This window comes from Podarcis gaigeae (assembly GCF_964106915.1).
Source record: "Podarcis gaigeae genome assembly, chromosome: 5".
Classification (NCBI taxonomy): domain Eukaryota; kingdom Metazoa; phylum Chordata; class Lepidosauria; order Squamata; family Lacertidae; genus Podarcis; species Podarcis gaigeae.
In genome coordinates this window covers 21,763,582-21,787,290 of record NC_139681.1, presented here as the reverse complement: position 1 = coordinate 21,787,290, position 23,709 = coordinate 21,763,582, and the positions used below count along the sequence as shown (strand labels likewise).

The window sequence follows — 23,709 nt, the reverse complement described above, 5'->3', positions numbered from 1 at the left end:
AGTGAGCCTCTGTTACCAGTGTAGAATATCAAACACGGGGGCTTCTACTTCAAACGTGGTCTGCTAAGCCTGGCGTCAAATCACAGTCCACTCTTGTTCCATCTCCTGTGTCACTGACAGCACATTACTGGTACAACATGCGAATCATTCTGCTCTCCATTTTAAAAAAGGCTACTAATAACTCGAGGGTGGGCACAAGTAGAACCAAATCAGGCAGAGCCAGGGCAGAAGCAGGTTCCATGGAGAGCCTGAAGGAGCCTGGAAGATTAATGGTAGGGGGAGAACCCAGCAAATTATTGATGGGCCTGGATGAAACCTGACAAAATCTGGATTTTATTGGTTCTAGTGTTGCTTACCTGACAGAACAAGGTAAATCAAAAGATAGAAAGAGGTCAGTCTAATAAAATAAACAGCTGTCTGGAAAACTGAATTGACAGTGGTAAACAATGTCAAGATTAAGGAAAGTCTGGGGTGAGGATGGGAGACCAAATTTTTGTGCCTTATATTGCATTCACTGGCCATATTTGCTGATCTATCTCTCTCTTTCTTGCAAATAAACATAAAAATAAGGAGGCTCTGTACATAAATCCTAAGTAAAGGAGAAGAAAATATAAGAGGGTTACAGTATCATCAAATAAATGATGTGGTAAAATTGGGGGGGGGGGGTTGACCCAAAGTTCACAGTTTGAAAAAGATTGTTGACAGTACAGTGGTACCTCGGGTTACATACGCTTCAGGTTACATAGACTTCAGGTTACAGACCCCACTAACCCAGAAATAATACCTCGGATTAAGAACTTTTTTTTTCAGGATGAGAACAGAAATCACGTGGCGGCGGTGTGGCTGCTACTATCCATTGGGCAAGGGATATAGGGCATAATATAGTAATGAGCACCTGGGAGAAATTATGGAAAAAATATTTAAATATTCAAGTGTAAAAATTATTATATATATATATATATATATATATATATATATATATGAGAGAGAGAGAGAGGCTGAGCCAATCAATTCCTTGTAGATGATGTTCATTTGGCCCCAAAAAGGAAAAACTCAGTGGGGGTTCAATCTGGTGGGGAAATCACATGCTCAGATATGTTCTTCAAATAAAAGAAATAGTTGCAGAGTAGCAAATAACTGTAGTAACAATTCATAGAACTTTACTGATGTATAAGAATGGATAAAAAATGGAAGAAAGGAGAAATCACAAAAGAAGAGCATTCACAAGTTGCAGGGAGAAGGTCAGCCGGGCCAAAGTTCAGAATGAATTCAGGTTTGGAAGAGTTAAAAACAATTTAAAAGACTCAGAGACTCTGTCTATAATATTTTAGACTACCTGGAGAACGCGTAAGGTCCCTGCAGATTGTCCCCATCTTCAAAACAGAGTGTGGGGGGGGGGGATCCAGGTAACTACTAACCAGTCAGCTTGTCAGCTAGTCATTGGAAAGGTCCAAGAACAGGTAATTAAATGGTTGGTCTGCACGCACTTAGAAAGGGATGGTATGGTCACTAAGAATCAGAATGAGTTTCTCAAAAAGAAGACATGCCAGATGAATTAAACCATCTGTAGCTTTTTAAACCGGGGTGGTGTTTTTTTGTTTTTACTATGGTATGTGTTTTCATATTGTAAACTGCATGGTGAGCCATGGATGAAGGGTGGTATAGAAATTTAATTAATTAATTAATTAATTAATTAGCAATGACGCTACCCTTCAAACCATTCAGCTGCCTACTACATTACAAGTTCAAATCCATCGCCACACCCTGGGGCATAACGAAAGCTAAGAAAGAGCTGCCTAATGTAAAGAAGGCCGCTATTTTACAAGAAGCGAACCACTCCAATAAGTCCTGTTGAAATGGCTGAAGTGCTTGGTAAGAGAAAAATCAGAAGGAAAAGAAAGAGTGGCCCCTTTGCTGGTGTTGAGTCAAACAAAACACAAACAGAGCCATACCAACTGTGACCGAAATTACTTGTTAAGCATATTGCAAATCTCAAATGCAGAGAAAGCTTGTCACCGTGTTTTGCTCACCTTCATATATTTTGATTCATTTTATCCTTTTCATCATTCAGTACAGAACCAATAAGCAACTCAAATAGACCATAAAAATATTCTTTCATTGCCCCCACCAGCATTCTATTCCACCCCACCCCTTCTCAACATGCTCTCCTCAGAGTGCTGTGGTTTTGATGTACTTTTGCCTTGTTCAATTCATCATCCCGGAAACTTAGTGCCTTTTACAGATCTCTAGGGATGCTGTTCTATCAAAGCTGTAATAGAAGAGAAGGTGGCAGTGAAAGAAACCTCTTGATGAATTCAAGATATTTACTTTTCAAAGTCACTCCAGAGCAGTCAGTGCAACGGCGGAAAGATGGGAGAGCTGCCACAATAGATTGCAGTCTATCTGGGATTCCTAGAATTCCCATGCAGTAAATTTCAAGGAAAATGTTAGGCATATTTTATGATGTGATGTGATGCAGTTATTTATAAATATTCCTATAATGTGCGGACACATGTCTAGGTATCTTTAGAAAAGCCCCATGATGGGGCAGATCTAGTATGATACTAATGAAGCCTAGGTTTCAGGGCTCGTAATCCCAGAAGGGCTCCAGAATCTAATTTAGTCCACATTGATTAAAAGCTTTAGGTCTAGTAGACCCAACTTGAGTTGCACAATGCAAATTGATTGCATTATTGTTGTATATATTTCAACAATCCCAAAATTTGAGAGTCAGTAGCACAGAGGTTGTAAAGGTGGAATGTTGCACTAATGTAAAAACTATAAATAGGCATAGGAAATTTTTATTCACATCAATGACTTTGACACGTGAGATAATATAGTGCAGCACTTTTAATCAAAATCTGAGATGTAGTAGTTATTTTTTTTAACAAGTGATCTGTCCTGGAACAACCCCATTGAGAAAGATGACAGTGGTTAAAGGTAAAGGTACCCCTGCCCGTACGTGTCCGACTCTGGGGTTGTGTGCCCATCTCGCTTAAGCGGCTGGGGGCCAGCACTGTCCGGAGACACTTCCAGGTCATGTGGCCAGCGGGACGAAGCTGCTCTGGCGAGCCTGCATCAGCACAGCACATGGAAACACCTTTTACCTTCCCGCTATAAAGCGGTACCTATTTATCTACTTGCACTTTGACGTGCTTTCGAACTGCTAGGTGGGCAGGAGCTGGGACCGAACGATGGGAGCTCACCCCGCTGTGGGGATTTGAACTGCCGATCTTATGATCACCAAGTCCTAGGCACTGAGGTTTTACCCACAGCGCCACCCGCGTCCCTATAACAGTGGTTACCCAGACCTTATTGCTGGTTGCTGAGGAGCCCCCATAACAGTTAAAGTTTCAGGACCCAAAAATGTAGGTCCACCACTGGGGTGAGGCAAGAAACAGCTTGACAGATGGGTCCAGGGTTTGCCCATGCCATTTAGCTGTTGGGGTGAAGGACATGATGGTACATACATATATTCAACATACAGAAGCCAACTGGACTGACAGCTGAATCTTACTTCTATAGGGGCACATGAGAAAAAAGACTAGTTACAGGGTGCATTACAGGTTGCATGGCACACACAGCCCTGTCCTCCAATAGAAAGGTACTGCAAGGGGGCTCAGGGAAAATATCCTACTGCCACTTAGCATTACTGCCTGAGGCAGTTGCCTCACTTTGCTTAATGGTAGGGCCAGTCCTGAAAAGTCAACTTGAACAACAAATCAATTCAAGCAACTCTGTGCAGCAAAGCAACAATCAATAAGTGAGTTATCATCTGTTGATTTATGCTCTCTTCTGTCTGTGTGGCCCTTTACTATCAGTGATTCAGCCTATAGGACAAATAAATAAATTCTATTAAAAGAAAAGAAAAACCACCTTTTTTAAAAAAAAAAAAAGGTTCACAAAATATAAGGCAATTCATCCCAAGGCACCACAGCTCAGGGACAGAGCAGATACTTTGTATGCAGAATCTCACAGGTTCTATCCCTGCCAGCCCCAACAAAAAGGTCTCAGCAGAGCTATTAAGACCCCTTCTTGAGCCCCTGAACAGGTATTTCCAGTTAGATGAGACTAGTCTGGTGCCATCCACATTTTTTGGACTACAGCTCTGATCATCCCTGATCATTGGTCATGCTGGCTGGTGCTGATGGAACTCAACAATAAGGTAGCTCCATTTCATAGAAACATAGAGCTGGAAGGGACCATAAGGGTCATCTAAGTCCAACGCCCTGCAATGCAGGAATCATTTGCCCAATATGGGGCTCAAACCCACAGCCCTGAGATTATGAGTCTCATGCTCTTACTAACTGAACTATCACAACATAGCTCTCTATGTGCATACCCAGCTTTCTTCCAAGCACACCTAGAGGGGGCAGTTCAAGCCCTGATTTTCTCACGAACTAGAAGCGGAATCTATAAAACACACTTTCAAGCAGATCTGGAAAGCCACCAGAGAAGGGCAGGGAAAAGTCATGCTATGGATGGCATGGTATCCTACCTACAACAGAAACAAGTGTTCCCAATGCCCTGAGGAGACACTGCAACTAAAAAACCACAAACACTCATCCAAAACATGAGTGCCAACAACTGTAGTTCAAACAACCCCCACAGAGCAGCAACAGACATCAAAGTGATAGTGCTATGTTTCACAGCAATTAGGACCTGGCAGCTGTCATTCCAACTTCTGCCACCTCATTATTGAACTACAGCAATGTATTTGGGGTGAGGGGGCTGCCCTTGAAAGAGTTTTGGAAAGTTGATCTGGGGAAGAACATAGCAGATGGACTTCTTTTTTGTTTTGTGTCTTGTTTTTAATTTTCTGTTATTATACATATGATCTTTCTCCTTCTAAATTGATTTGGATAAAATTATTTTGAGAGAGAGAAATATATACCCCATTGCTGGGACCGCAGCAGCTTACTGGAGATAGAGCTCAGCAAGCAAACAATGGGATAATATGAACCACAGAATATGAAGGTAGACTGGAATGCTGAGTAGCTTGCCCTCATATAACCAGGCTGCCAGAGAGCGACCCTTAAATGAATTAAGTTGAGTGCAAAACCTCTGGCTTAAGTGATTTGTGGCACACATCTTTCATCTACTCTCCCAATTGTAACAGGGTTTGGGTTTTTTACAGGGTTTTTGTTTTTTGTTTGTAAAGCAGAAGTATATTCAAACCTGATTAGTTTCTTCATCGTTTTTGTAGGAAACTGTGATGTTGGAATATATTAGCAATCAAAGTTCAGGCTAATCACAGTTCTTCCCATTTAGAGGTTATTTGTATTCAATCAAATTTGCACCTGGAAGCCTTTGCACAGAGTGCTCTTATGTGCTGGGTCTTACATGCCATCAAGGCAATAAATAGTAATATGGGCAGATGCATTATTATATTGTATTTAGCCAGTAAAGAGACAGCGCTAACATACGGTATGTTTAAAATGGGTCGGTTCACTGAATGTTATAACTGGGAATATATCTATAAATGCTCAGCTAAGACATAGCAAACTCAGCCCAATAAAACATGCTTTACTGAACCAAGGATAAGATTTCACTAGCATACTTCCTTCTTCTCAGTCCTTACCCCATGTGCTGTAATGCAGCACTTCCAGGGTTTGTTGATTGGGAAACTATGGTTAAATCTCCACCCCAAACCATGAGTTGATTCATTCAAAAGGGGTGGAAGGAGCAGAGAGGGATGGGGAAGGACAATGGAAATTTACTTGTAATGTGTATCCTTTTAAGTTTTTTTCCTCTTGTTGCGTGTTCAGACCCAGAGACCTCCCCGCTAAATAAAGAAACATTTGACTCAAATTTTAGTTTTGGTTTTTGGCAGAATTTAGGCCACAACTTTATTGATTACAGAAAGTGAGTGGTTGCATAGGCTCTGGTGTGACTAGCTCCCTTCACCCCTGCAGGCAGCGCTGACCCAGGCACCAGCATAGGTCAGCCAAGGGTGAACACCTGGGTAGGCAAGAAGCCAGGAACAGACTATGTTCACACCCCAGATGCTTACCCCAGACTCAGACATGGGCACAACCCCCTCTCGGGTGTTGACCAAACCAGTTGCGTCCCTGGATTCCTTTAACGGAATATCTTTCACATAGGGATGGCAAGACTATTCTCCCATCCCTATCACATGAACCAGTGCCTATCCACAACCTTACAAGTTGTGACGATTTGCTACGTGGCAGGCGAAACCAAATGGCAACAGCCAATCAGCCAAGTGGGGAAATTCCTGCTGTGCCCCTGTCCGAATGACACACGACGGCATAGCAAGGTCAAGCACAAAAAATGCCCTAAAAGTAGGCAGAGGTGGGTGGGTGGGTGGGTGTTCCGAATGCATGAGCCAAAGGAGGAAGCTCTGGGTCACATGCATGGGTTTATATAGGTCCCTTGATCCGTTTGGACTGCACCCTATTGGCCAGATTAAACCCAACATTGAGGGACCTACCAATCGGGTATTGAGGCTATCCAATCTTACCCACCCACAACACAGGAGGTCGGTCTCCAGGTCTCACCACAACACATGCCCTCTTTTAGGGAGGACACGATGAAAAGAAAAGCAAGGCACACATACAGAATAGATGAGGCAAAGCCTAAGAGAGTGTGTTTGTGCGTCAGCTAGTTAATTATTATGTTAAAATGTGTATAGCAAAGAGCCAGATTTTTAAAAGACCATATGTTTAGACTGTTAAAAAAAAATAGAATATCCACAGGAGTTGGTTTTTAAGTTATTAAAAAGATGACATATAGCAATTGAGTTAAATAACTCAATTAGCACTGAAGAACACCCAAGCGATAATCAGCCTTAGCACTCTCCCTTTGTCTTAAGTTTAGGGTAATAAATAATGCCCGACTAAGAAACATTTAAAAGAATTGTGCTTATAATGCATACTCCAAGGGGAATATGAGAACTTTTGCTATCATTCACCAAGTGTTTTTATATCCATATGCATATTAATGCCTTTTTAATTAATACACAGAAATAAACAACTCCTTAATGAAGATAAGAGTTGTCTAACGATAAAACCAAGAATACAAACAGAATACAAAAAAACTAATTTACATTTAGAGAGACTATTTTTCATTTAAAAGTGCAGAACTCCCATCTACAAGAAATGTCCAGAAACTAGTGATAGAGGTTCCAATTTGTATTAAAGTCTCAAAGCCAACCAAGGGCAATGAACTCCCTTTTTTTGGTGTTAAGATTTTATTTTTATTTTTTTCATGATACATTATGGAATAAAATATGTAAATAAACAAAAACAGCTACAAAATGCAAAACTAGAATATGGAGTCCTCTTTTAAAGGTTGTTCTTAACCATTACAACCCACAGAAGGTAACAGTCCCTGCTCTTATCTGGGATCTTTCCTTTCTCCCCCCAGCCCCCACCCTGTTTCTCTGCCTTCTACCCCAGGCCCTCCATCAACCATCTACCACCCCCATGAGTGTACAATCCCTGGACCCTAATAAAGGCCCCAAGTAGTCAATGAAGAAAGAAAGGGGGGAGGAGAAAAGGAAGAGAGAAAGAGAAGCAAGAAGAAAGAGAAAGGAAAAAAAGGAAAGGACAGGAAAATAAACAAGAAACAATAAAGAACAAGGTCTTCCGATTTTCCATCTGCCAGTTACATACAACCAAGGTCAGTGAACAGCCTGGCCCTGGAAATACCACTGACATCAGTGATAAAGAAGCTAGAACTGTCCCTGGTCCTGTAGTAAGGGTTACAACAAAAGAATAAAAACTTATCAAAACAGATAGGATCAACCTTGGGGCAGGCTGAGCCAAGCAGAGGCCTCAGAGGTCAAACACATCCAAGGGACAATTCTGAGTTACTTCTTAGTCTTGTTCTCTCAACATTAAAGTGGGGGATGAGGACAAGGGAGTTTTCTAGCCTCTCACCACTTTCTGGAACTGATGAGTGCTGTTCAATACAAAATGAGTGGCCTGATCCACAAGACAAAACTTAACTCCCTGCCACTGCAGTGTATCTGGGGCTATAAAGAATGGCCATGTGATCACAGTGAGCAGGCAAGTATATATGGGATAAGGAGAGGTCTCAGATGACCTGGCCCTAAGCTATTTAATTATATAATAGTAAGACCTTAAATTTGGCTCAGTAGCATATTGGCAGCCGGCGCATTTCCCTCAGCACTAGAGTTACATGCTGATGGATGGCAACCTTGGCCACAAGCTGTAAATAACCAAATAGATTCTCATAAATATATTAAAGAATAGACAGTACGCTGCAACACATTTTGACCAGGGATGTGCAAAACCCCTCTCAGAAATTGCATTCATTTTATCAAAACTGTTTTGGTTCCTCTAAAATTCCTCAGATGCTTCTCCTGAGGAGCAGCCAATAGGCTTACTTCTAATTTCACCTAAGGCACAACTGTGATGGCAATAATTGTGTGAATGATATCAGCTCTTCATTAGGGAAAGCCTTTGTTCAACAGTTTCCACTTACTTTCTCTGAGACATCTATATTCTGCAGCATATTGTCTCTGTAAGCATCACATCTGCCCATTGATTCCTTTCTGCTTTTGAAGAAACATCACGAAAGCCTCTTAAATAGAACAAATGTAAGAAAACATTTTCTTATTCAAACACTGTAGGTTATCTTACTTCAACCTATTTAGAAGACTAGTCACACAAAATGGCGGGTGGATTAGCAGAAGACAAAACATATTTATCAAGCATTGAAATCATACAGTACCAGTGAGAAGTTGCAAAGAAACCACACTAATTCTATGGAGCTAAGCAAAGAATGTGAACAATTTGTCCTGAATACTTGTTAAGATATTTTTTAGAATTCCTCCTCAGTTTTCACAAGCTTAGGATTTTCCTTTCTGTGAATATTTTATTGGAAATCAGCTATTAACAGAGCACTGGGAGGACAAGTTCAAGCAAACAGTGAACCCAGTCAGTCTACTGGGAACTGACTACATGCAAATTGGGCCCAGGCCCAATTCTGGCTGCTGAAAACCAGCCAGGAGAAGCTTGGTCTTTTGACACTGGCGTTATCAACACCTTTACTCCAAAGGAAAGGGTGCTAGACAGCAGCTGCTCACACTCGAAACATGCACTAATCTTTCTTTTATGGAAAGATGATTGCATATCTGAAAACTGCAGGGGCCTGGATGAGGGCAACCAAATTAAAGCCAAATCCAGGTGAATTAATGAATGAATTAATTAATTTTAGGAGAATTGAAATAACCATCAATGGCAAAGAGGTAGGATCCAAAAGCTTTTCCTCTTACTGCAACATGGCATTTAGAATTGCAGGTTAGAATGGTGGCCAGGAATGAGAAATAGGCAAACATAACCACTTTGAAGTTTTTTTCTTACAATCCAGCGGTATATAATTTTTATGAAATCAATAAATGATGACTAAATAAATAATCCATAATCTCATGGATAAGTTTCCTGTGATGCTATATTCATGACTAACTTCGAAGACGGTTTGGAGGCTGCTGCACTTTTTGCAACACTAACTCCCTGAATTCCGACTTCCTAAGTGAATACACCTTGCTTGGGGTTTCAGGCACAATGCAAAGTTCTGGGTTCAATAGACAAGGTCCTAAATGCTATCATAAGCCACTCCTTCCATGGGAACATATTAAACTGCCTTACGCTGAGTCAGACCAATGGGCCCTCTAGTTTGGCCATGTCAACACTGACTGGCAGTGGCTCTCCAACATTTCAGACACGAGTGCCAGCCCTCGCCTTTAAAAATATTATTACCACTTGTAACTTCCTGGATGGATCGAGTTAGTACCCTAAATAACAAAATAAACAACACTAAAGACTATAATAAGGTCACTCATGTGAGCATGTAAATAAACTGGCACAGGGACACTTCAAATGGTTTGTAGCTTCCCTGGAATTGCATGGGGTTATTGACAGCTGTAAGACCAGGCTGAAATTGCATGAAAGCATCAGATGTGTGAGCTAGCGCCTCCATGTCAAAGCCACATGCATGACCAGCACACAATAATAGCAGCCACACTCATACCTGACACCAGGTGGAGGCATCATTTGATATATCCAGTGTATCTCCAGCAGGGACAGCCCAGGCATTAGGCAAGGTGAAGCTATTGCTTCGGGCAGCATAGCTGACTTTGTACTGAATTGCACCACAGGAGAAGGTGGGAGGGTCAAGCTGCAGAAATCTTCAGGGACAGGGCCTTTTTTCAGCTGGAGCTTGCTAGAACTCAGCTCTGGCACCTCTCAGGTGGGCACCATTGCCATTATAAGAGAACAAGGGAAGCGTTTGTGGTGAGTTCCGGCACCTCTTTTTCTGGAAAAATAGCACTGCTCAGGAACAATTTCAATGATCTCAAAGTTTCAGCTTCAAATGAAAATGACAGGTGCATTGCCAAAACAGAACCTCCCAAATTCCCTGTGAATTTTGCTTTTGCTGAAATTAGGTAGCAACCTGAGAGGAGACTATTATTTCCCTATTGAAGGTACACCAGGGGTGGTGAGGGAGACGTGTGCCAAACCAGTAACAGCAGCACCAATTTGACCAGCTCTAGTTTGTCAGTTGATTCCAAAAAGCATTCTATTGACAAAGCGCTGTGCATAAATGAATGTTGATGTTAACAATAATAGCAGAAAAGCAATCATTATGCATTGTTCTCGTGCAGTGAACCGACTGACTTCTGCAGAGACATCTTTTGTGATGTATTTTACAGAGTTCAGAGGGGGGCAAGAACTTAATCACATTCATCAGAATGCACCTTTCCCTATCTTCCTTTTCCCAGAAACAAATGAAACCCACATCTTCGTACATATATTTTATTTTATTTTGCCTGCCACTGCTTTGCCATTCCCCCCCCCACCCAAAAAAAACACAAGTACCAATCTTCTATTAATGGTTTACTAAGCAGTTTACAATGGATTGGTTCAATCTTTGCCTACAAAAGCATACCACAAACTTATTTTAGAGGCCAAAAGCACCCAAATACCACTTTATTTCCTTAGATGAATCTGAATTTGGTTTAAGCAAAACATCTTCATGAACCATGGTTTGAAGTTGTCTTGTTTCAAACTACCCTTAATTTCAGTAAAACTCAATTTGTAACAGTAGAAAATACAGATACATAGGAAGTTTCGTACAACGTTCTAAAAAGGGCATTTCAGCAAACTACTTCCTTATGTTCTTCTCAACAACACATGAAGACTTTGCTGTCAAGTTCCTTAGTTATTGGTTGTAATGGCGGTTTAACTTAAATATTTATGGTATGCACATTTCATTGTTGTTCTTAGCTTTTAATTTTTAATTTTTATTGGCAATTGCTTTGAGTATTTTTATAAACACAATGTGTTTTTCTAAATATGCATCAGTTTTCAAGAGGGAGAGCAACTACAAAACACAATGCATACATTTGAGACAAAAATGTGTGGCTCAATGTTGAACTGTACGCATGGCTGGGAAATAATGAGGGGATATTCAAGGTAACTGCAGGATGCAAACATTTGACAGCCAGATGAAAAGAGCAGCAATCATAGTTCCTGTTGGGGATGTATGGAAAATACGGCCATGCAAACAAAAGATACCCTAAGGTAGTTCTAGCTAGGCCACTAACCAGCATTGGCACAGCAGGGCAGACAGAAACCTTGGCAAGGCTTTTGAAAAAAAAAAAGTCCCCTAGTAGTGTTCCAATTCAAAGACTATGGCTTGCTGAATCACAGCTGTGTCTATGTGGTTCAGAGGAGCTGCAGATTGCCTGCAAATGCCTATAACCCGCTGCCAAAAAACCAACTGCAAAAGTCATAACGGGAAGAAGTGAAACCAAAGTAGAGCCACAGAGATGTTTTTCTGAGATGATCAGCAAAATAAACATGCTACTTTTCCATGTCCAGGAATCTTGGTTTGTGTGAGGGAGAATTCTATCATGTGAACCCATACCTGTTCTCTGAAGTGGTTACTATCAAGAGATAGGTTTACCACCTCTACAAGAACTAGATTTCTCATTTTAAAGGCTTATCCACATTTGAGCAGAATTTAGCTGTCAATCCACCTCCCCTCCCCATTTGAATTAAACCAGAGAAGTTTACATCTGCATTTATTTGGATTTACGATTAGCAACATTTGTCTTTTCCATTCGTACCAACAGGCATTTCCCCCTGCCTTTTCCATTCGTACCCTTTTGCATTTCCCCCTGCCTTCTAATTTGGTGATTTTATTATGCCCACTAGTGCTGAGTTGCACCTAACATGGGGGGGAGGGGCTGGTGCCATGCACACAGTGAATGCATTGCATATGTGATGACTGTTGCATTGTCGTCCTCCCAATGCAACATTTGCCCACCAGGCTGTGTTGGTCTGGGCAACCTCTCCTGATGGGGGAGACGCAGTGTGGCCAGGAGCAACATCACACCAAACTGTGCAGCATCTCCCAATTAGTGAAATCCAGCTTTCCACCTCCCCACACCCTGGTGTTGTCATTAATAACACTTTGGAGACATCTGGTTGACCTTTTCAGAGACTGTTTTGAGGTCTAGATATCGGCACCAAGCCTAATATGTATCTGGTGGGTCCACTGAGCCTGGTATGTAGCTATTGTATCTGCTTTGATGTGATTCAGATTTGGTACAAATGTGCCCAATTTGATTCAGGATTTAGACATGGCCCTACTCTGGAGAAAGCCTGTTGTAATTAATGTACTTTTATGAATTTTGATTGGCCTGATCCATTGCACAATGGTTACTCACTTATTTAAGGGCTTTACCACTCTTTGAAATGGTTTTATATGTTGCTCTTATAGTTTGCAGTTACAACTGCAAAAGTTTTGAAGGCATTTTTATTCATTTAAAATTATTCAGTTATTGGTGTTATTTCATTTTATTAAATGGAAGCTGCTATGGATGTAAATTGTTTATAAAAGGGGGGGGGTATATTAACTGATTAAACACACCAATTTAGGCAGGGCTGGTTAAATAACCAAAGCTGCAACGTGCAGTTTGATGCTGGTCGCTAATGTCAAATTCAGCTTATAGTAAGACATTGAATAATTGGTAGGTTTCTGTTATTCCTCACCCTCCTCTCCTCCTCAAAAATAAATAAATGACCACACGTCTAACCTTCTCTGTCTTGGCATCTTACGTTGACAGACCTAGACTGACAGCTGGAGTCTCCTAAAGAATTGTTTCCAGAAATGTGCAGAGGGATTAGAAGGTTATCCCAGTGCTATTATTGGTGCTTTTGCCATAATGCTGGCTTTCTCAAGTCTGAGCTGTCAGTTAACAAGGGTTCCTTAAGGGGGTTTCCTGCACGGCAATGCACTTAACTTTAGTACATTACTTGCTAAGCTTATCATAGGTTCAAAGCCGCCACCTCAGACGTGAACTGAGCAAACTCCTAATTAACCAACTGATGGTGTGGTTTCTTGCCTCCTCCTCATTTTCTCAACGCAAGCACAACTCTCATGAAATTAGTGCATCATAATCGGTGTGCAAGCACAGAAAGAGGGAATTACTGAAAGCACTTGGCTGGCTCCTTCAACCTGATCCCAGGGCAGAGGTACTGAATTGCACCCCAGATTGAGTGGACCTGGTGTCACGTCACGTGCCTGATGTCATGCACCCAGCGCATGCATCATCAGGAGGAGACCAAGCATGGAGCCCAGCATGGCGTGCCTTCAGTGGCCAGTGGCAGCTCCTCTCATGCTCAGAAGGAGCCTGTGCTGCACTCGGCCCCATGCTCAGCCTCTGCCATCCCTTCAACACTGAGGGTCCGCAGCCCCTGCCAAGAAATATTGAGGGGGTCAAACAAAGACACCTCAGCCCTATACAGTTGGTGTGCCTGTCCCAGGGTCATCTCAAGACATTTTGTTGCCTAACACTAAGGACAACACAATGACCCTCCCACCCTGATACAGTGGTACCTCAGGTTACAGAGGCTTCAGGTTACAGACTCCGCTAACCCAGAAATAGTACCTCGGGTTAAGAACTTTGCTTCAGGATGAGAACAGAAATCGCACGGCAGCGGTGCGGCGGCAGCGGGAGGCCCCATTAACTAAAGTGGTATCTCAGGTTAAGAACAGACCTCCGGAACGAATTAAGTTCTTATATAATAAAATAATAATAGTAATAATAGTAATAATAATAATAATGATTTATTTATACCCCACCCATCTGGCTGAGTTTCCCCAGCCACTCTGGGTGGCTTCCAATCAAGTGTTAAAAACAATACAGCATTAAATATTAAAAACTTCCCTAAACAGGGCTGCCTTCAGATGTCTTTTAAAGAGAAGATAGCTGCTTATTTCCTTCACATCTGAAGGGAGGGCATTCCACAGGGTGGGCGCCACTACCGAGAAGGCCCTCTGTCTGGTTCCCTGTAACCTCATTTCCCTCAATGAGGGAACCGCCAGAAGGCCCTTGGCGCACTGGATCTCAGTGTATGATGGGGGTGGAGACGCTCCTTCAGGTATGCAGGACCAAGGTATCTTAACCCGAGGTACCACTGTACATATACAAAAGCCAATCACAGTGGTAACCAAATTGTACTATGATATTGTCAACAGCGGGGGGGGGGGGGGGGACAAACACTGTTCATCCCAAGGGCCCCATTTCCTTCAATCCAATAGCTGAAACCTTCCATGCGCCAAATGCCAATGATTGTTAGGGTTGGAGGCAGAAGTGGGCAGAACAACACATGCAGGTTTGGACTTTGTACAGTAGACACTCACGTACACCTCTCTATTCTCCATCCATGAGGTATGTTTGGTGTGAAGGTGTGATGATGTGTGGGGACAGCCCTGAGCACCAGTCAGTTTTGGAGGGCGGATCAGCAGTATAGCTTCTTCCACCACAGCTAAAGGCTAGCCTAGGGGTGGCCAGCATCCAGATACACAACCTGCCACCTGCATTCTGACAAGGCATGGCTCAGCATAAGAAAAGCACATCCAGCGAGACTGTCAATCATGTGTTTCAGCTTTGTCTTAAGCGCACAGTTCTCATATAAACGGAATGTAAGGAAACATCAAGCCGCAACAATTTCTGCGAGAAAACTCATCAAGCAAAATGTTTAGGCTAAGCTGTGACAAATTTCTCTCTGACGAGCATTTTCCAGACCAATAAATTTAGCCTTCCAGGTTGAACCGTGCTCACAGAGTGCAACAAGACAAATGGGAAAGAAAAGCCACAATGACTATAAACATTTTAAAAAGAAGAAAAGAAAATAGACAAATGATGAAAACCGTCTTGAAGATTTCACGTCCTCTTATGATTTACTAAGAGCAGCTGTCGAAAAACATTTGCATAGATGACAGTAATGGGGACTTGTAATTTGAAGCTAGAAACCATTTGTAGCGTGTCACTTCTGATTTCACTGAATAGAGGCTATAGCCATGTATTTCTAGGGGCAAAGCCTTTGCAGTCCGTTCTACAATGCAAATTGGAAAGGGAATTCCTTATTATAAATCTGCCATCAGACTGAAGCAGTTTACTGCAATACAAGAACTAGTGTGTGTTTGCTCAACCTGCATTAGCAGCTATCAATACCCACCAGGGCTAGTTTGACCATTACAGCACAGAATCACAGACTTGCAGAGTAGGAAGGGACCATGAGGGTCCAACCCCCTGCAATGCAAGAATCTTTTGCCCAATGTGGGTCTCGAACTCACATCCTAGAGATTAAGAGCCTCATGCTCTACCAGCTGAGCTATCCACATCTTGGTTAATATGTTGCAGGGTGGCAAACATTGTGTTGGCAAACATGGGCTTCCAAACAGAGGTTTGCTGAGATAATGTGAATACAGGGGTGAGGCGGTGCTTGTACAGAAGAAAGCTGTGAAGGGGTTTTTCACCCTTCCTTGCAAGTGCCCCCCGCCACAATTTTCCTTCAGCATGGCTTATTTCCTACTTCAGAGTTTGGCTCAGAACTCATGGGTTCTGAGAGGAAACCCAGTAAGATGAGTGGGGCATAAATAATAAAATTATTACTATTATTTATTATTATTAGGTGTAAGCAAAATAAAATAAAATAAAATATAATATAATAATAATAATAATAATAATAATAATAATAATAATAATAATAATAATAATAATAATTTATTTATACCCCGCCCATCTGGCTGGGTTTCCCCAGCCACTCTGGGCAGCTTCCAACAGAACACTAAAATACAATAGTCTATTAAACATTAAAAGCTTCCCTAAACAGGGCTGCCTTCAGATGTCTTCTAAAAGTCTGGTCGTTTTTCCCCTCTTTGACATCTGGTGGGAGGGCATTCCACAGGAGGGTGCCACTACCGAGAAGGCCTCTGCCTGGTTCCCTGTAACTTGACTTCTCACAGCAAGGGAACTGCCAGAAGGCCCTTGGCACTGGACCTCAGTGTCCAGGCAGAACGATGGGGGTGGAGACACTCCTTCAGGTATACTGGGCTGAGGCCGTTTAGGGCTTTAAAGGTCAGCACCAACACTTTGAATTGTGCTCAGAAACGTACTGGGAGCCAGTGTAGGTCTCACAAGATGGTCTCAGTGGCCGCTCCCAGTCACCAGTCTAGCCACCGCATTCTGGATTAGTTGTAGTTTCTGGGTCACCTTCAAAGGTAGCCCCACATAGAGCGCATTGCAGTAGCCCAAGCGAGAGATAACTAGAGCATGCACCACTCTTGGGAGACAGTCCGTGGGCAGGTAGGGTCTCAGCCAGCGTACCAGATGGAGCTGAGAAACAGCTGCCCTGGACACAGAATTGACCTGCACCTCCATGGACAGCTGTGAGTCCAGAATGACTCCCAGGCTGCGCACCAGGTCCTTTAGGGGCACAGTTACCCCATTCAGGACCAGGGAGTCCTCCACACCCGCCCGCCTTCTGTCCCCCCAAAACAGTACTTCTGTCTTGTCAGGATTCAACCTCAATCTGTTAGCTGCCATCCATCCTCCAACCGCTTCCAGACACTCACACAAAAAGTATATATATGCCCCAAGGAGCTTACAATATTCTATGGACTGACAATCAGGCAAAAAAAGAGGTGAGAAGCAGGGTAAGGAGGAGGAATGCGCAAGAGCAATTGCAGTAAAACATATCTTGAGGTTGGTGGTGATTACTGGCATTAAGGTAGCTTAAGAAGATTTTACTTTTGTTATGTTCACAGGAAGGCAGGAAAGTAAGGTTCTGTAATATATGCCACAGGTGAAGAACAACCCAATCTGTAAGACCGCACCTGCTTTTTGCTCAAATTTCCAGAGGCATCCCAGCCACCCTCGCTTTGGAGTGATACCTTCTAAATATTTATACTTTCAGGCCAACTCCAGGCAAGAGGGATTTGTCTTAAGTGGCACAAACCTTTAGGGAGAAGGAAGCTCCAATCCCTCCTTCCCAGCACCACCAAGTTTATGTTTTCAGCACCTTCCCCTCCTGTATTTGTGAGCCACTTGTAAAAGCTATATGGCACCAACATATTACTCTGTCTAGCTGTCAATGTTGCCGTTTTAAAAAATATGGGGCTTGCTGCTTTTCCATTTAAGAAGCTTTAATACTAAAATGCTTCTGCAGTGGGAGTTGTAAACTATAGACTCTGAACTACGAGGCCGTAATTTGTTAGTCCATGTTGTGTAGTATCCAACATAAAACCTTCCAAATTGCATGCTATTAATGCAGGTTGCCTCCATACTCAGGGAGAGAGGGAGGAGAGAATCAGAATTCAACAGTGGATGTTGAGGTTCAGGGTTGGATTTACGGAAGCCCACAGCAGACTCCAATCTGGATCCTTTCCGTCCTTTGCATCCCCAGTTGCATTCATCAGCATATGAAGTCTTTTGTATCACCTCTGCAGAGTCATTTCCCAAGATTCATCAAGGATTGTACGATAGCATCCAGGTGTTGCACCAAGGCCTAGAGGCCTTTTGGTTGTCCTGGTGTAGCCAAGAACCTTTTTCCACTAGAATCAATCCACAAAGTTCCATGAAACAATTGGCTACAAAAATCCAGTGGGAAATTTTATTCTGTGGCAGTAGGTTTTCCCAACTCTGCTATTAATTAGGATGACCCTTACTAAAGAAGGAAAAGGCTCCTGTGCCATTAGTGTCTATGTAGAAGGAGGAATTTTTTTCTGCCCTTGCAGAAATTCTAGGCTGCCCTCTCAGATCATGCAGAGGAATAGCAAAGCCCCATAGGCCTAACGGCAACATAACATGTTGACAGTGCACCCTATGATGCATTCCACAACCTTTTGCAATGCCTAGGGGATCTGCAACAGATACACAAGTGTTCCACAGCATGCTGACGTAAAAATAGTCCCAAGTTAGGAAAATCATTGATTGGGGTAATGGCACTGAAGCGGCTATGTACAAACTGTCATTCTTTATTTGGGTAAAAGAAGGTAGGCAAAAGATACATTTATTGAAATGGGGATACTATTACAGTGGTACCTCGGGTTACAGACACTGCAGGGTACAGACGCTGCAGGTTACAGACTCCGCTAACCCAGAAATAGTACCTCAGGTTAAGAACTTTGCTTCAGGATGAGAACAGAAATTGCATGGCAGCGGGAGGCCACATTAGCTAAAATGGTACCTCAGGTTAAGGACAGTTTCAGGTTAAGAACGGACCTTCAGAATGAATTAAGTTCTTAACCAGAGGTACCACTGTATTGGGATCCCACAGGAAGAATCCTTGCCAGGAGTATCAGGGATAATCCTCCTACATGGGGAAGGAGTATATAAACTGAATATGAAGCGGGGTATACCCTCCAATATATCTCCATTGAAAATAAGGATGTCCTATTCTATTATTAATCATCATCATCATCATCATCATCATCCTGCCCATTTAACTGGGTTGCCCCAGCCACTCTGACCAGCTTCCACCATATAAAAAAACCCATAATGAAAAATTTTAAAACTTCCCTATACATGGCTGCCTTCAGATATCTTCTTAAGGTTGCAGTGTTGTTTATCTCCTTGGCTTGGAGCTTAACTCCATACCATCCAACATTTCTCTGTTGAAAATAGGGACCCTCTTAATGAAAAGCGGGACATTCAGAGATGGTTTTCTAGATCCAGGACTGTCCCTAGAAAATAGGGGCATTTGGAGAGTCTGATGGTACCTAATGTTCACTCTGTTATAACAAAGTGTTTTTCTAAGATGGCATGCATAACCATTATGCTATTTTGGGGGGGGGCAGAGTGGTGCCCCTTAAACAAAAGATGGTCCTAAGTATGTTTACTCAAAAGTAAGTCTCTAGTGGAAAGTCTATAGCTTTGTGGTCTGCTCTAGACCTGAGGCAGCTTTCTATCCGCCCCCCACTGTGGTCAGTGGTGCTTATTCCCTAGTAAGCCTAAACTCAATTGATTTTATTGAACAAATGTAAATACATACTTAACCATTGAAACCAAATGAACTTTTGCTTCATTTTGTATGGATTTTGCCCACATATTATGCTTCGGTGCATAACATGCATAATTGGGAAAGCAAAAGTGTGATTGTATCAGCAAAATGAAACTGATGAAACAGAGCATAGAGAAGAAGAAATATTTAAGGGGCTCTGACTGGGTGCTTCAGAAAGGATAAAACTCTCCCTATAGAGAGCCTACATAAAGCGTATATTTAAAAGTCTGCCCATTTTTAATTACTTACCGAGGAAACTCTCTTAATTTCCCTAAGCTACTGTTTAATGATAGCCAGCAATATGAATGTCTGTTAATAAGCCATGATCAGAGAATGAAATTAACCCTGACAAATACTCCAGTTGTATAAAAGTATTCCATATGGTCTAAAAGGCGCATCTCCGCTACAGGCATATCAGTTTTATTATGCCAAATCCCGATGAACACATTTACTTTCGCAAACATGTGTTTTGAACCCTGCAGGGGGAAAGCCGGGGGGGGGGTAATTTGGAGCAGGGAAACCATGGTCAGGGGTAGCTTTAAACACGGCTTCTCCTATTCCGCTCTAAATTCCCTTCTCTCAACGCAGCTTTGCTTTACGGTGAGAAGGGAAGCATTTGTGGTGGAGTCTTACACATGTTATTGCGTAGCACACAGGTACTCCCCAGGACTCATTATGTATCACAACATTTACTTAGTCATGCACTTCTTGTCTCTCCTCCTCACCCCTTCATCCTTTCCCCACTGTCAAGATTTAGACTGGAAGCTCCTTGGTGTGCAGGACCTGGTATTGGGGGGGGGGGGTTGCCTGCAAAAATACATAATGCACCATGTGTTCTGTTGACTGTGCTTGAGAAACACAGTTGATTCGCAACTTGTGCAGAGGTTAGGTCAGGCTTCCTCAACCTCGGCCCTCCAGATGCTTTGAGACTACAATTCCCATCATCCCTTACGGTCTTCAAACAAAAACATCTTGAAGGTCTCAGGCCACAGAGAGGTGAGGCTGGCCTCAACCAGAGCCAGGGCTTTTTCGGCTGTGGCTCCGATCTGGTGGAATGCTCTGTCACAAGAGACTAGGGCCCTGCGGGACTTGACATCTTTCCGCAGGGCCTGCAAGACAGAGCTGTTCCACCAAGTCTTTGGCCAGGGCACAGCCTGACTCCCTCCTTTGGCAATCTTCACAGAACTCTAGCCCAATGGTTGCCATCAATTTGATTTGAATTAATTTTATAATGAAATGATTTTAGAATGTGGTAATATTTTATTGTTAGCTGCCCTGAGCCCGGCTTCGGTTGGGGAGGGTGGGATATAAATAAAAATTTATTATTATTATTATTATTAATTTATTTATACCCTGCTCTTCCCAGTTCAAAAACCGGGTTCAGGGCAGCTAACAACAAATTTAAAATACTTTAAAACACTTAATTACTAGCTACGGATCATGTGAGTTATAGACCAAAAACATCTGGAGGGCCGAAGCTGAGGAAACCTGGGTTAGGTTCTGAAGAGTGCGCATAAAGCCAAAATTGTGTATAGTCAGAACCAGTGTTTTTTTCCTAGGAAAAAATGGTGCCGGTACTCACCATGAAGGCAAATCTTTCCTGCTGTGTGGAATGCAGTAGGGGAAGCCATGGATGAGTGTGTGGGCTTGGTGGGGAGGGGGTAGGGTGGGTGGGGAGAAGCCTTCCTCTTCCACCAACTTCCTCCTTGCACTCCAGCCAATCAGGAGGCTGCAGGGTCATTTTGCCCCGGAGGGGCGGCTTGGCATTCACGGGGTGAAACACCTGGTTTCTGTGATGTAGCGGCTCAGGGGGCACAGCATCATTATGTGAGAGGCGGCAGCTTGCCTTCAGTTCTGCAGTCACAGCACAACAGGCACAGAGATGCTCCAGTTGAACCCACAGCCTGTCTTCCTTTGGCTACTCAGTGGGCTCAGAATGTGGTTCCCTCTGTGGTTCTGCTGTCCCAACTGGCAGTTGGAGCTGAGAGTTCTTTCTGGCAGGGAGGGGGGAAAGAAGAAAGTTCTCTGCAACTGTTCTGTCTTTGGCCAGGCTGAAGTTCTGAAGTACATGGCCTTGTTTCCATGGAACTAACTGGAGATACTGCATTACACCTTTTTAAAAATAATTACAAATATCTACTGAGTGCTGTACAGAACACAGTTTGCAGCAGTTTAATGCAATGATAAAGATGAAAAGCTCAGACTTGATGTGATTGAACATAGGAATGTCTTAAGATTGTTTCTTATGAGATTTTACCAATGTGCAGCTGTGCATCAGTAAATACCACAGAAAGCACCTTGATGCACTCAGTCGCATTACCATTTATCATTTTTACAGTGATTCAACCAAGTTACACATGTGCATCTATAGTGGAACAGAGGGAAAGCTACAAATAAAGTCAGGGAACCAAAAAGAAGTGTGGGTGCTGAGTTAAAAAGGAATTCAGGATGCAGGGCAGAGCAAATTAATGTCACATAAACCAGCAAGACGGAAAATCCTCACATTCCTAATTCCATATCAAATTCCTACATGCCTGGAACCTTGCCCCATCCCAAGTACAGCCACACCTTGGTTCTCAAATGCTTTGGTACTATATTTTGGCTCTCGAATGGCGCAAACCCAGAAGTAAGCGTTCAGGTTTGCTAACTTTTTGGAAACCGAACGTCTGAAACGGCTTCTGCTTGACTGCAGGAAGCTCCTGCAGCCAATTGGAACCTACACCTTGGTTTTCAAATGGTTTTGGGAGTCAAATAGACTCCTGGTACTGATTAAGTTCGAGAACCAAGGTACCACTGTACCATCATATTAGGAAGCAGCTAGGCAGAGGCTGTTCAGTCTGTAGGATTAGGGGGAGAGAGTTCTGCCAAGTTCTGCCTGCTAAGAAAAATTCCTTTCTAAATTTATCAAATTGCAGCAGATGGTGTTCACAAGATGGTGCTGCATCAAAGTGTCATGACTGCAGGCACTGGTGCCTATCAGTGGAGATCTAGAAGTTATCGCCCTCTTAGCTCTAACACCCTATAAAGGAAAGCATGATGCTTAGATAAACCATCCAAGATAACAGAATCCCTCTCTCTCTCATTCTCAAATGCTTTCACCAAATCATCTGAATAAGCAAACACACTTGAGCTCTGCATGTGCTCCAGCTGTCCTGATTTACCAGAAGCAGTCCTGATTTTCTGACAACAGTCCTTGGAATGTCATGCCCCCATTCCACTTTCTAAGGAAACTTTGGAGCTGTTTCCATGAAAACCAATTTTAAAAGTAGTATGCAAGTCAGCCCAGGGGCCCACAAATTGTGGCTAGGCTGAGCATCCTCTTTTCTTTTTTCATAATCAGTGTGACAAGGTACACAGAGACCAATGAAGAACATTTCTTTTGTACTGACTAACAAGCAAGCAGGGCAAAAGTCTAGCAGAACTCTTAGCGTTTGGTAACGTGCTTGGGAAAAGATTTTTGATGTGAGAATTAGGGTAACACAAGGACACAAAACAATGCAGAAATCAATCTTAATTCAGTTTGTGGTGATGTTTAAAGTGACCAACAGAAAGTGTGTTCCATTCTATTTTCACATATGTGGTGTGTTTTTTAAAAAAACGCACAAAATTTTATGTACACGAAAGTACGTACAAGTTTACAAAGTGTTCAACAGCTTCCTTCATCCATTTCTTTCAAGGGAAATAGTTCCAAAGTCAAATATCATTGAAAACGTATCAAAAAATGTCCCTGAAGGAAATAGTGCATGATGACATGCCAACTAAGCTACTGAGCAAGGTTCAAGGTACTGGCGTTGGTGTCTAAAATCCTATACAGCCTGGGACCAGGATACGTGAAATATCATTTCACCCCCTTATATAATCCCCCCCTTATATAATCAACCACTACATGCTGTAGGATATCCATTCCCTACAATTCAGGAATTTGCCTTTAGTGTTGTGCCACCTACCCTTTGGGATTCCTTCCCCTTAAACATGAGAGGCACCATCTCTGCTAACTCTGTTGCCTACTGAATACCTTCCTCCTAACACAAGACCATAAGAATAGCCTGACCCATCTAGTCCAGCAACCTGTTCTCACAGTGGCCAACCAGATGCTGTGGGAAACCAGCACACAGAACAAAAGCACAAGAGCACTCTTCCCTCCCTGCGGTTTCCAGCAACTCGGAGCATTGCTATCTCCAACTGTGGAGGTAGAACATAGTCATCATAGTCAGCAGCCATTAATAGCCCTCTCCTCCATGCATTTGTCCCATCCTCTTTTTAAAGCCATTCAGGTTGATGGCCATCACAGTATCCTGGGGAAGTGAATTCCATAGCTGCACCAAGTGTAGTGTGACGGAGTTCTTCCAACAAGACTTTTAAGTTG

The 23,709-nt window shown here is 42.7% G+C and overlaps 1 protein-coding gene and 1 long non-coding RNA gene across 3 annotated transcripts in view; one reads left to right on the top strand and one right to left on the bottom strand.

Moving 5' to 3' along the window:
- LOC310845444 overlaps nucleotides 1-8,557 on the bottom strand; it is a 121,739-nt gene extending 113,182 nt beyond the window's left edge. The window contains exon 1 of the long non-coding RNA XR_014564738.1: nucleotides 8,470-8,557. This is a non-coding gene — a long non-coding RNA (uncharacterized lncRNA). The remainder of the gene's footprint in view (nucleotides 1-8,469) is intronic.
- Nucleotides 1-23,709, top strand: part of RASGEF1A (RasGEF domain family member 1A) — a 222,600-nt gene that overhangs the window by 81,807 nt on the left and 117,084 nt on the right. The gene's annotated exons all lie outside the window — the stretch shown is intronic.